Source organism: Sciurus carolinensis, chromosome 12 (genome assembly GCF_902686445.1).
Source record: "Sciurus carolinensis chromosome 12, mSciCar1.2, whole genome shotgun sequence".
Lineage (NCBI taxonomy): Eukaryota > Metazoa > Chordata > Mammalia > Rodentia > Sciuridae > Sciurus > Sciurus carolinensis.
In genome coordinates this window covers 30,042,322-30,052,401 of record NC_062224.1, presented here as the reverse complement: position 1 = coordinate 30,052,401, position 10,080 = coordinate 30,042,322, and the positions used below count along the sequence as shown (strand labels likewise).

Sequence of the window (10,080 nt, the reverse complement as noted above, 5' to 3'; positions counted from 1 at the left end):
GGCACAGGCAGTGCCAACCGTGTGTGACTCTGCGCCCTGCTCCTCTAGAATGCTCTGTCATTGTCACTCGTCCCACTCAGAAGCCCAAAGTTCAGTCTTTTGTTTTTTTTAACTAGCCTCTTATAACTGTGTTTATTTTATAAATAGTATTCTTTATGGCTGCCAATATTACCTTTAAATAATTTCTGAAGTTTAACCTTTTTAAAATACACTGTTCAAGCAAGATAAAGATTGCCTTTCTGAATTTTTTTATTTCATTTTTAAAAAGCATTGTAAACTTTATTTCAGTCATTCTTATAAAGCATCTTAATCAAACTTACTTTTAATTAATCAACATAGAAGGTTTGGGCCAGACTTCATGCAATCTTTTAGAAGTATGATTTCTGAAGAAAAGCAAATGCATTCATATGTTTGCCTTAAACTTGTAGACTAAACCAATTATTATAAAATAACCAGTGATAACAGTGATAGTTTTTAACTTTGTCATCATGATATCACTCTAAAATTTGGAGTAGCTCTAATAAATCTACTCCAATATTATGCTTTACAGTGCAGGTCTTGATTTATCTTTTTTCTTTATTTCTTTTAAAATGGCACATTGAACCATGTTCACTAATCCCTTTAGAAAAGAATGAACTTCTGATCCATGTGCACTTCACAGATGGTGGAATTGGGCAAAGGCAGGTGACAGTTATTACTGAAATACAGGAGCAGCATACAGTCTGTTAGAATTTTATATTTTTCTGGATTCTGTCCCTAACTCAGCCAGTTAACCATGAGACATATGCCATTGAGCCACTTGGTAGTTATGCCAGTGTATAGATTGGTGTGTAGAAGGGGAAAGGTCTGTTATAAGAAACAGTTCTTGTGTGTGAGGAAAGGGACTATTTGGGATGAAAGTTGGTGTGCATATAGGACACTAATAGCAAGTAATTATATTACAAATATTATTGGCCTTTCTAATGTGAATGAACATTTTTGTCATTTCTTCCTTAAAGTTGGATTGAGTGATTGGGCTTTCCCACTGTCATTTTCTAATGCAGTTTTGGAAACTGCAGGCATTCAGACTGGTTACCCCTTGAATGGGTTCTTAATTTGTTTACATTTTCCCAAGTGGTTCTGAAGATTGCCTGGTCACCTGGTCTACGTCTTATTGCCAGTCATGATTGCAGCCTATCTCAGCAGCATGTTCTCTTGCCTCACTCATGTACTGGTTAATGTTTCAGCTTTTTAATTGACATGTTCCCCAATGACATTTGAACTGTTTGTTTTTCTGTTGTTGGCTGAGAGATCTATGTATTTTGTCCTTCATGTAACCTTCATTGGTAAGAATACACCCATGTGATGTCTACCAGTGGTAGACCTAGCTTCTGGATTCAGGTATAGTCCTTCCCCAGAAGCTCTTGTGGTCTCAAGCAAGTTTGAGCAGGTTTGGTAGATGTCTGCCTCTGTTCTCTACTATAAAGGACACAATGACCTACCTCACAGGGGTGTTGTGAGGATTAATAAACTTTGGTGCCTTAAAAAAATTAAATACAAATACTGCTCATCGCTGAAGATAAGAGCAAGTGAAATATTTGCTCCTTTGAATATTTTGGGAATTAAAGGACAAGGAAAATAAAAAATATGACACAAAAGATTTTTGTATGACTGCTATATATTTTAGATAGCAATTATGTTTATTTATGGTGGTCTGAAATAAGCATGAGTTTAATAGCATAAAGTCTGTCTTGTTTTTAAAGATCTAAAAATAATCTCCTTTGGTTCCTTTATGTGTTTCTGCCTTACTTATATACTTGACTATATCAATGTTATTTTCTGTTTTATATTTTGAATATATTGTTTCAGTTTAATTTTTGTTCATTTGGAAAACAAAATAAAATTCTAGGCATATTTATTCCAAAGAAATTAAAAATAGATACCTGTTGGTACTCACTCTCCCATATCGGTTGGTGTAGGACACACTAAGCAAGGAATGGAAAATAATGATTGTCTCATCCAAGTCCCAGATGAACACTCTCTACAAAGGAAGAACCAAATCAATGTGTCTGCCATTGGTTGAGAAAACTGTTACTCAGTTAACTTCAATATAAAAATGTAGCTTCAAGAATCTGACTTAATATTATTTCTTTAAAGATTAAAAAATTTAAAATATCATTTACAGAGAATTTTAGGAATTAACTGTAGTTAATTTAAGTACCTTGAGTTTTTCATAGGAAATATTTATATAACCAATAGGTAATACACTAAAAAGAATTCTTCAGGTTTTGAGAAACCCAAATATAGAATACAGTCTTGAAATGGGAGACAAAAGATCAGAGTTTACTCTTTTTTAAACACAACAGTTCCGAAGAGCATCTTTTGCACTTTTTCTTTTCTTCTTCCCTAGGTATTGTCTCAGATGAAGTACAGGAGGATAATTATACTAGCAATGTCAGTCTAAACATAGGGGAGGGATAATGTAAACATCCCTTTACATCTGTAGTACAATCTCAGTTCAAGTTGTGAAGAAACAAAAAATGAGCAATAAGGTCTATTCTTTAACTTCTCAGATACAGAAGGGCAATCCATTAAAAATTACTCTCTCTTTTTCTTATCTCTATTCATTAAGAAGTGTTAAAATAACTAATGTTGTGTTTTATTCCTATCAAACCAAAAAAATTAAAAATTTTTATCTAGTGACCTTGTGTCAACTACTGGGCAATTATCAGAGTGATGGAATGTATCATTGACCCTTTGAATATAAAAGTTATGCAAGCAAGGATATAAAATACTTTGAAAAAGAAATTTCATCTGTGCTGAACAGGTAGAATTTTTTCGTGTTATTATTACTTAATAATACAAGATAGCAAACATTTTCATAGAGTTTTCATTGTATCAGATATTACAAGTAATCTAGAAGTGACTTCAAGTGTTCAGGAGGTTGTATATAGGTCATATGGAAATACTACACCATTTTATAATATAAGGGACTTGAACATCTGTAGATTCTGTCATTTGTAGGAGCATCCTGGAACAAATTCTCTGAATACCAAGGGATGACTGTATATTTTTCTTGCTGGGATTTTTTTGGTCCTCAGGTTATAGATGTTTAACAACATAAGCAGATCACTTGTACACTTGGACACTCTCTTGGGGTATTTTGAATTGGATTTGAATGAATTCATTTCATAAACATCTTAAAGACATCATGAAAAACCACCCAAACCTGCTTCTCTTACCAATCCCATTCATACTAGTATTTATTAAGGCACGTAGATGTTTTCTGGAAAAGTTCTTTTTCATCTTTTCAGTCAAAACAATCATGTTTTCCACTATCAGATTTCACTTTGGCAAAAGCAGAGACTTAATTGCAGTGTATTTAGGACTATGACATCTACCACCCTTTCAGTTCTTACTTAATCCCTCCTGCTTTTGAACTGTACCAAAACATGTCTCACAAGGTGATTACCATTTCAGTTTAGAACATTCCAGGCTTTCCTTTCTCAATATACACAGTGGGTATTCAATTTCAAAGTGGACTGTATTAAACATTTTTAGTTTGACACTTATTAATAGAAATGGCAATGATATTGAACAGTACAAAATAATTTTGTTCAAGCATAATGACATAGTTGACATATATTTCCTTAGAGAAAAATAAATAAGTGCTTTACCATATAGTTAATATGAAAGAAAACACAGAAATAAATCATTGTATAGGACTTGGGATGTAGCTCAATTGTGAGGGCTTGCCAAGCATACATAAGGCCTTGGGTTCCATCTCCAGCATCCTTAAAAATTGCATAATCTATAGTTAATATGGAAGAGAGAAAAATTTGCTTTAATGTTAATATAAAAAAGAAAGCAATAACAAAACATTTGGATACAGATCAGAGCTGTTTCTGTAGAATCCAGTCAGCTATTGGTTGCCCTATATTTACTTGGGTGTCAGCAATGACATACCTCAAGATCAGAATCTGGGAGAGGTGAAGGATTATTGTTTCTTCTTCCCCATCCACATGATCTGAACCTCAACTCAATCAATCAGGATCTGAATCTTTAATGAGTGTTGAAGGCCTGCATGTTTTACTGTATTCTGTAAGAATATAGGGAGCACTTTCATTTAGTTCCATCACCATGATATCAAGATCATCCTTGTTTTAATTCAGAGGGAAGTTTGAAAAGTGAAACACATTTTGTTCTGCTTTAGTCCTACATTATCTTTAACTTGCACTTGGCAAATAATTTATGAGATATCTGATTCCAATATATGTTTTGTAAAAAAGAGTAATTAGAAACAATGAAAATTTAATTGGGGATGAGAGACAATAGTCTGTACTAAGTTGCCTAGATTTTCCTTGTGATTCTCTGTCATTAGATAATATACATCCCCTCCCCCATCCACTTCTCTCACTCCATAAATGGCACCAGGGTACACTGAGAGGCACACACAATTGCCTCAGCTGTGGCTTTCCCAGCAAACTTTGTTAATATACTATCAGCAATAAGTCTACCGGCAAGACCATCTCTCATGTGAGTAGGAGCAGGTAGAATCAGACTTAGAGTAAATTTTACTCTAAATCACATGAAAAAGTTCTGTAGTTCCCATTTAATCTAAATACTAGCATAAATTCTCACCATTAGTAGATAAGACTTTTGCACATACTCTTCCATCACTAACAAGATGGCAAACTTCCTCATGTAAATTCATCATGCACTTTTCGTACCCAGAAACCACAGAATGACCTATAAACCCATTAATTAATTATGGTCAATAAGTCCATAACAACTCCTCTCAATGGATCAACTTGTTTAGTTATTTGGGATGTATTTTTGAACTTATTCATCTCACAGGCCTGTTAGACTATGACACTGGCTGATCAATATTAATCATTCTCTCAATCTATGTTAATATTCTTGTATTACAGGACCAGATGGCTAAGGGATCCTCTCATTAAGACATTCCAAGCCAAACATCAATCTTCCAATCTTTTACAGAGATCCAAATGAATATATTTTAAAAGTAGTTAAGGGGATTTGAAGTTGTTTTTTGAAGAACAATGACCTTTCATATTTGAAAAATATACTGTGATGCACATCTCCATGGAGGCACGTAGGTCACCCCTACCTGAATTACAACCTTGAACAATCTCTTTTGGGATTTCAAAAAGACAAACATTTTGAAATGAGCAGAGTTAGCATTTGATTCAATCTGCACTTCCACTATTTTACTATAACATCTCTCTCAAAGTGTGACTTCTTTGGCTTTTGGAAGTTTCTATTTGAGAAGAACTAAAACAGATCAAGTAATGTATCTTATTGCATTAAGCCATTGCCTTGACTTCTGGATAGAGTTAATTTTGTTCTCAAAGGAGTTCATCTCAACTAGGTTCTCTTAGCTTATTGTCCATTCCTCTATTTTTGGTGTTTACTGTGTCCCTTTTTTTATTTATAAATTACAATTTTAAAAATATATTCATCTCAAGTTTTCTTTTTTCCCTTTCTATCCTTTTTTCTTTTTTTTTTACAACTAGATAAGTTATAATTCTGTAAACCTGTCTCAAAATAAAAACAATTCATTGAGCAAAGGAAAAATGTGAAATAATGTTTTGTTTTCTAAGGTTTTTACACAGGAAAAGAAACCCCTAAAAGATGGACAAGCTGATACCTTAAATATTAAAGTAATTCCACAATCACAACTTACAGGTCTGCACTTATGAGAAGGAAGATAAAATTAAAAATAAGGAAAACTACATTTAAAAACTGCTTTTTGTTCTATGTGATGGAATTAAATGCTTCTGACTCTCTCCACTAACTTTCCTTACTCTAACTTTCCTTCCTCTTAGTTGTGCAAAACAACTCAAATAATTTAATCCTCTAATCCATGGACAGCTCATTTTTTACTAAAACCCTCTTTAAATTGTTCAACTTTATCCCCTGTGAGAGCATGAATGTGAGAATATTTGAAGACTGGATGTTATGCTTACATTGTTCTAGCCACTGTGCAAGGAGCCTGAAATGTAAAGATGTACCAAGTAGACACAGTCCCTGTTCTCTTGGAGCTTAAAATACAGAGGAAGGCATTGACTCACAGACAGAAATGAGAAGTTGCAAAGCAATATGGAAAAGGTTATGACATGGAGAAGGCAGAAAGCTGGAGTCCAAAAGGAAGTCCACATAACTCAGATCCCTGAGATAAAAATGTACCCTAGGCAGGAGCATGTGCATGTAAATGTACAGAGATAGAGTTTATCATAATTAAGAAGGGAAAACAAAAGCAAAAGTGAAAATGATCTGACCTGAATGCACAGCAGAGCACAGTATTGGGAATGGAGTGACAAGCAAAGATTTCCACAAGCAACTGGTACTCCAGTTCTAGCATGAAAAGAACTAGAAAGAGGTCATAGCTGAGGGAGGAAAGTCAGTAGGATGATAATTCAATAATCCATGTAAGGGATGGTGGTGACCTGGACACAGATGGTAGAGATAAGGATGGTGACAGATATGATATATCATTCAGAAGTGAAATAAAAAACTAATTGAATATGGAAGAAAGAAAAATTCAAGGACCATGCCCTTTTCAGTGATGTGGCATCTAGGTGGATTTTAATATTAAGTATGAAACTTAGAAAGAAGAAGGAATTATAGGGAAGAGTAGAAGTGAGAATTCAGGTTCAGCTTTGGACATAATAATTTGAAGAGACTAGAAGCATTCAAATAAAGATGCCCAGTAGGCTGCTGGATTGCTCCCAAGCTCAGGAGAGAAAAATGATCTGGGTTTGGATATTGATACTAGCTGTATTTAAAGAAAGGGGTGTAGATAAAGCAATGCAGTATGTATAGAAGGAATGAACTGAAAGATACAAATGGAGTGTGAAGAGAAACCCAGGTCTATATTACAGAGGAAGGTGTTCATCAGGAAGGAGAGGAGGATCAATAACTTCAGATCAGTCAAGAAATATGTAAAATGAAGAAAGAACCAAAGAATACTGCAGATATAGAGTGAGAAAAGCCTTGGCATACATGACAAGAGTATAAATTTGAGAAAGTAGAGAAATAAGCAGAGGGCAAAATTTCTAAAATATAACTGATGACTTTATAATGGCCAAATCCAATAATTGCTATTTTAGACTTTTATCTTCTCTGACTTCTTTGTGCTATGCTGACAACCCCTAATTTAAATAATGTATATATCAGAATGCCTCCACTTCCCTTTCTTCTCTTCATACTATTCCTTCTCAGTCATTAAGCCCAAAGCTTAAAGCCTGGTGTTCTCTCCATCAGTGATACTCAAAAGAGCTGATCTCAGACAAGATGTGGAATCAGTCTGCCTAATAATACAATGTTTCCTTCATGAAAAGTCTTCTAAGATTAAAAAAAGAAGAAAGCCAGTTAAGGTAAACAGTGTGCTTACTGACACAGCTGGTTACCTTCTGAAGCAACCCCTTCTGTTATGCTGGTCTAGTGATATATAGTCGGTCGGTGGGCAGCCAGTTGGTGGACTGTATTTTGAGTGGCAGACTCTAGAGCTTCCTCCATGGTCCTCTCATCTCACTGCAGTTCTCAGCAGTTGGTCATATTTCTAAGAGATATTTTCTGATAACCTTCAGACAGATAGTACTAAAGGTTTACCTCCTGATCTCTCAATCCAGTGTCTCACTGTTTGCAAGATTGCTCTACCTGAATGTCCCAAAGATCTCATAATTAACCTTGTGCAAAAACAAATTCTCCCTATTAATAAGTGGGACTAGTGGTCAGCATCTCTCTACCTTTCAAAATCAGAAGCTCCATCAAATCAAGACTGTGGTTTTTACTCCTAAATACTTTTGGTCTTTGTTCAAGTTCTCATCATCTCTTGCCACAATTCTTAAAACAGCCTTTCAACTATCTTCTGCTCCACCACAGAGTTTTAAAATTCTTCAATGCCCCAAATTTCCAGCATGGAAAAGGAAGGAGAGTCCAGATTCTATGACATGGAGCTCTAGACTCAGCTGCCACATTTTGGGAATCTTGACCTCACTACTATCTAGTAGTAGGAATATGCTGGTTATTTACTCTCTGAATGACTCAGTTTCATCATTTGTAAAAAGGAAATAAAAGGGACAAAATCAAATAAAACCAGAATATCCATAAAGGCATTTGGAATTGTGCAAGGCACCAGCACTCTATGATTTTAACAACCTTAAAAAAGAAAGAAAATCTCATGTAGTCACTGTACAATCCCTTTACTAACTATTCTGATAGTATCCCCTCATAGGTTACTTCAGAAAGACAAAACATTTTATCTCACTTCTCTGAAAGTGTCATCCTGTTTCACAACTTTGTACATGCTATTTCTCTTCCTTCAAATGCCTTTTCTCAACTCTTACACTCTTACTGGTCTGTCTATGAAATTTCTATTAACCTTGGAGATGACACTCAATGGTCCTTGTGAATTTTCTCTTCAAATCACATTTGCTCCTTTGTAACTACTCTCCTACCTCAAATATTGGACCATATGATATTTTCAGTGGACTAAAAAAACTGGACAGAATTATTTTGAACAAATGTCCATCACATCTACTGAGAGTAGAACCTGGTGGTATTCAGTTCTGTATTCTGAGAGCACAGTGTCCAGTAGATGTGAAAAATTCAGTGATGCAAAAAGTATTTTTCAAGTCAAACTCTTACTCTACTAAAGCTATGAAGGATTATCTAATTATTTCCACCAGCTAGTTAAAACATTTATAAATGGGAAATAGCTGTATTTACTTTAGAAGTTCACTGAAAATGGAAATAGCAGTATTTACTTCAGAAGCTCATTGAAAAGTTGTTGTTGTTTACCTATTTAATCATAAAATATTAAATTCTACATAAGATCATTAAAAATCTACATTGGTAAATAGTACAGAATGTTTTCATAAATATTTCAGTATTAAAAAGAAAAACCTGGAACTCAGAAAGTTTATCCAATTCCCCTGGGGGAATAATTCACACTTGAGCTTTGGGGAAATGACTTCCAAGTTTTTCAGTTCTCAGTATCCCTGTCAAATTGAGGACAGAGGCTCTGTTACTTAACTTTAAAGTTCTACTATCTATAGATATACACTTACCAATTCTACCTAATGGTTAGCTCTATGTCTTGACTCTGAGATTAGTCACCTTCCAACTCAGTTTAAGTTCAAGCTTCAACAACCATCAGTTTAGTGTCTACTTTATCTAGTCCAAATTCTTTATCCAGTTGTACTCTTGTCCTCCCTCAGCATGTCATCTGTTTGTTTATACATACTGCCAAAGGGTTTTTTTTTAATATTTTAAGCTTTTTATTACTCAATCCTTTTTAATAAGTAGTACCCTAAATATTCTAGGGTATGGTATGCTCTGCTTCCTGGAAAATATTCAGGAATTTTTTTTATTATTTTAAACAAATGAGATACATGTTGTTTCTCTGTTTGTACATGGAGTCAAGGCATACCATTTGTGTAATCATAAATTTACATAGGGTAATATTGTTTCATTCATCCTGTTATTTTTTTCCCTTCCCCCCACCTCTCCCACACCTCTTTTCCCTCTATACAGTCCTTCCTTCCTCCATTCTTACCACCCTCCTTATCTCTAACCCTAAACCTAACCCTAATCCTAAGGTTAACCCCTCCCACCCCACATTATATGTCCTCATCTGATTATCAGCGAGATCATTCATCCTTTAGTTTTTTTGAGATTGGCTTATCTCACTTAGCATGATATTCTCCAATTTCATCCATTTGCCTGCAAATGCCATAATTTTATCATTCTTCATGATGGAGTAATATTCCATTGTATATATATGCCACAGTTTCTTTATCCATTCATCAACTGAAGGGCATCTAGGTTGGTTCCACAATCTGGCTATTGTGAATTGAGCAGCAATGAACATTGATGTGACTGTATCTCTGTACTATGCTGATTTTAAGTCCTTTGGGTATAGGCCAAGGAGTGGGATAGCTGGGTCAAATGGTGGTTCCCTTCCAAGTTTTCTGAGGATTCTCCATACTGCTTTCCAGAGTGGCTGCACTAATTTGCAACCCCACCAGCAATGTATGAGTGTTCCTTTTTCCCCCACATCCTCGCCAACACCTA

At 34.9% G+C, this 10,080-nt stretch overlaps 1 pseudogene; it reads right to left on the bottom strand.

Annotated features, from left to right (window-relative positions):
* Window positions 1-621: 621 nt before the first annotated feature.
* The window catches only part of LOC124961166 (eyes absent homolog 1-like), a 48,132-nt pseudogene continuing 38,673 nt past the window's right edge, over window positions 622-10,080 (bottom strand).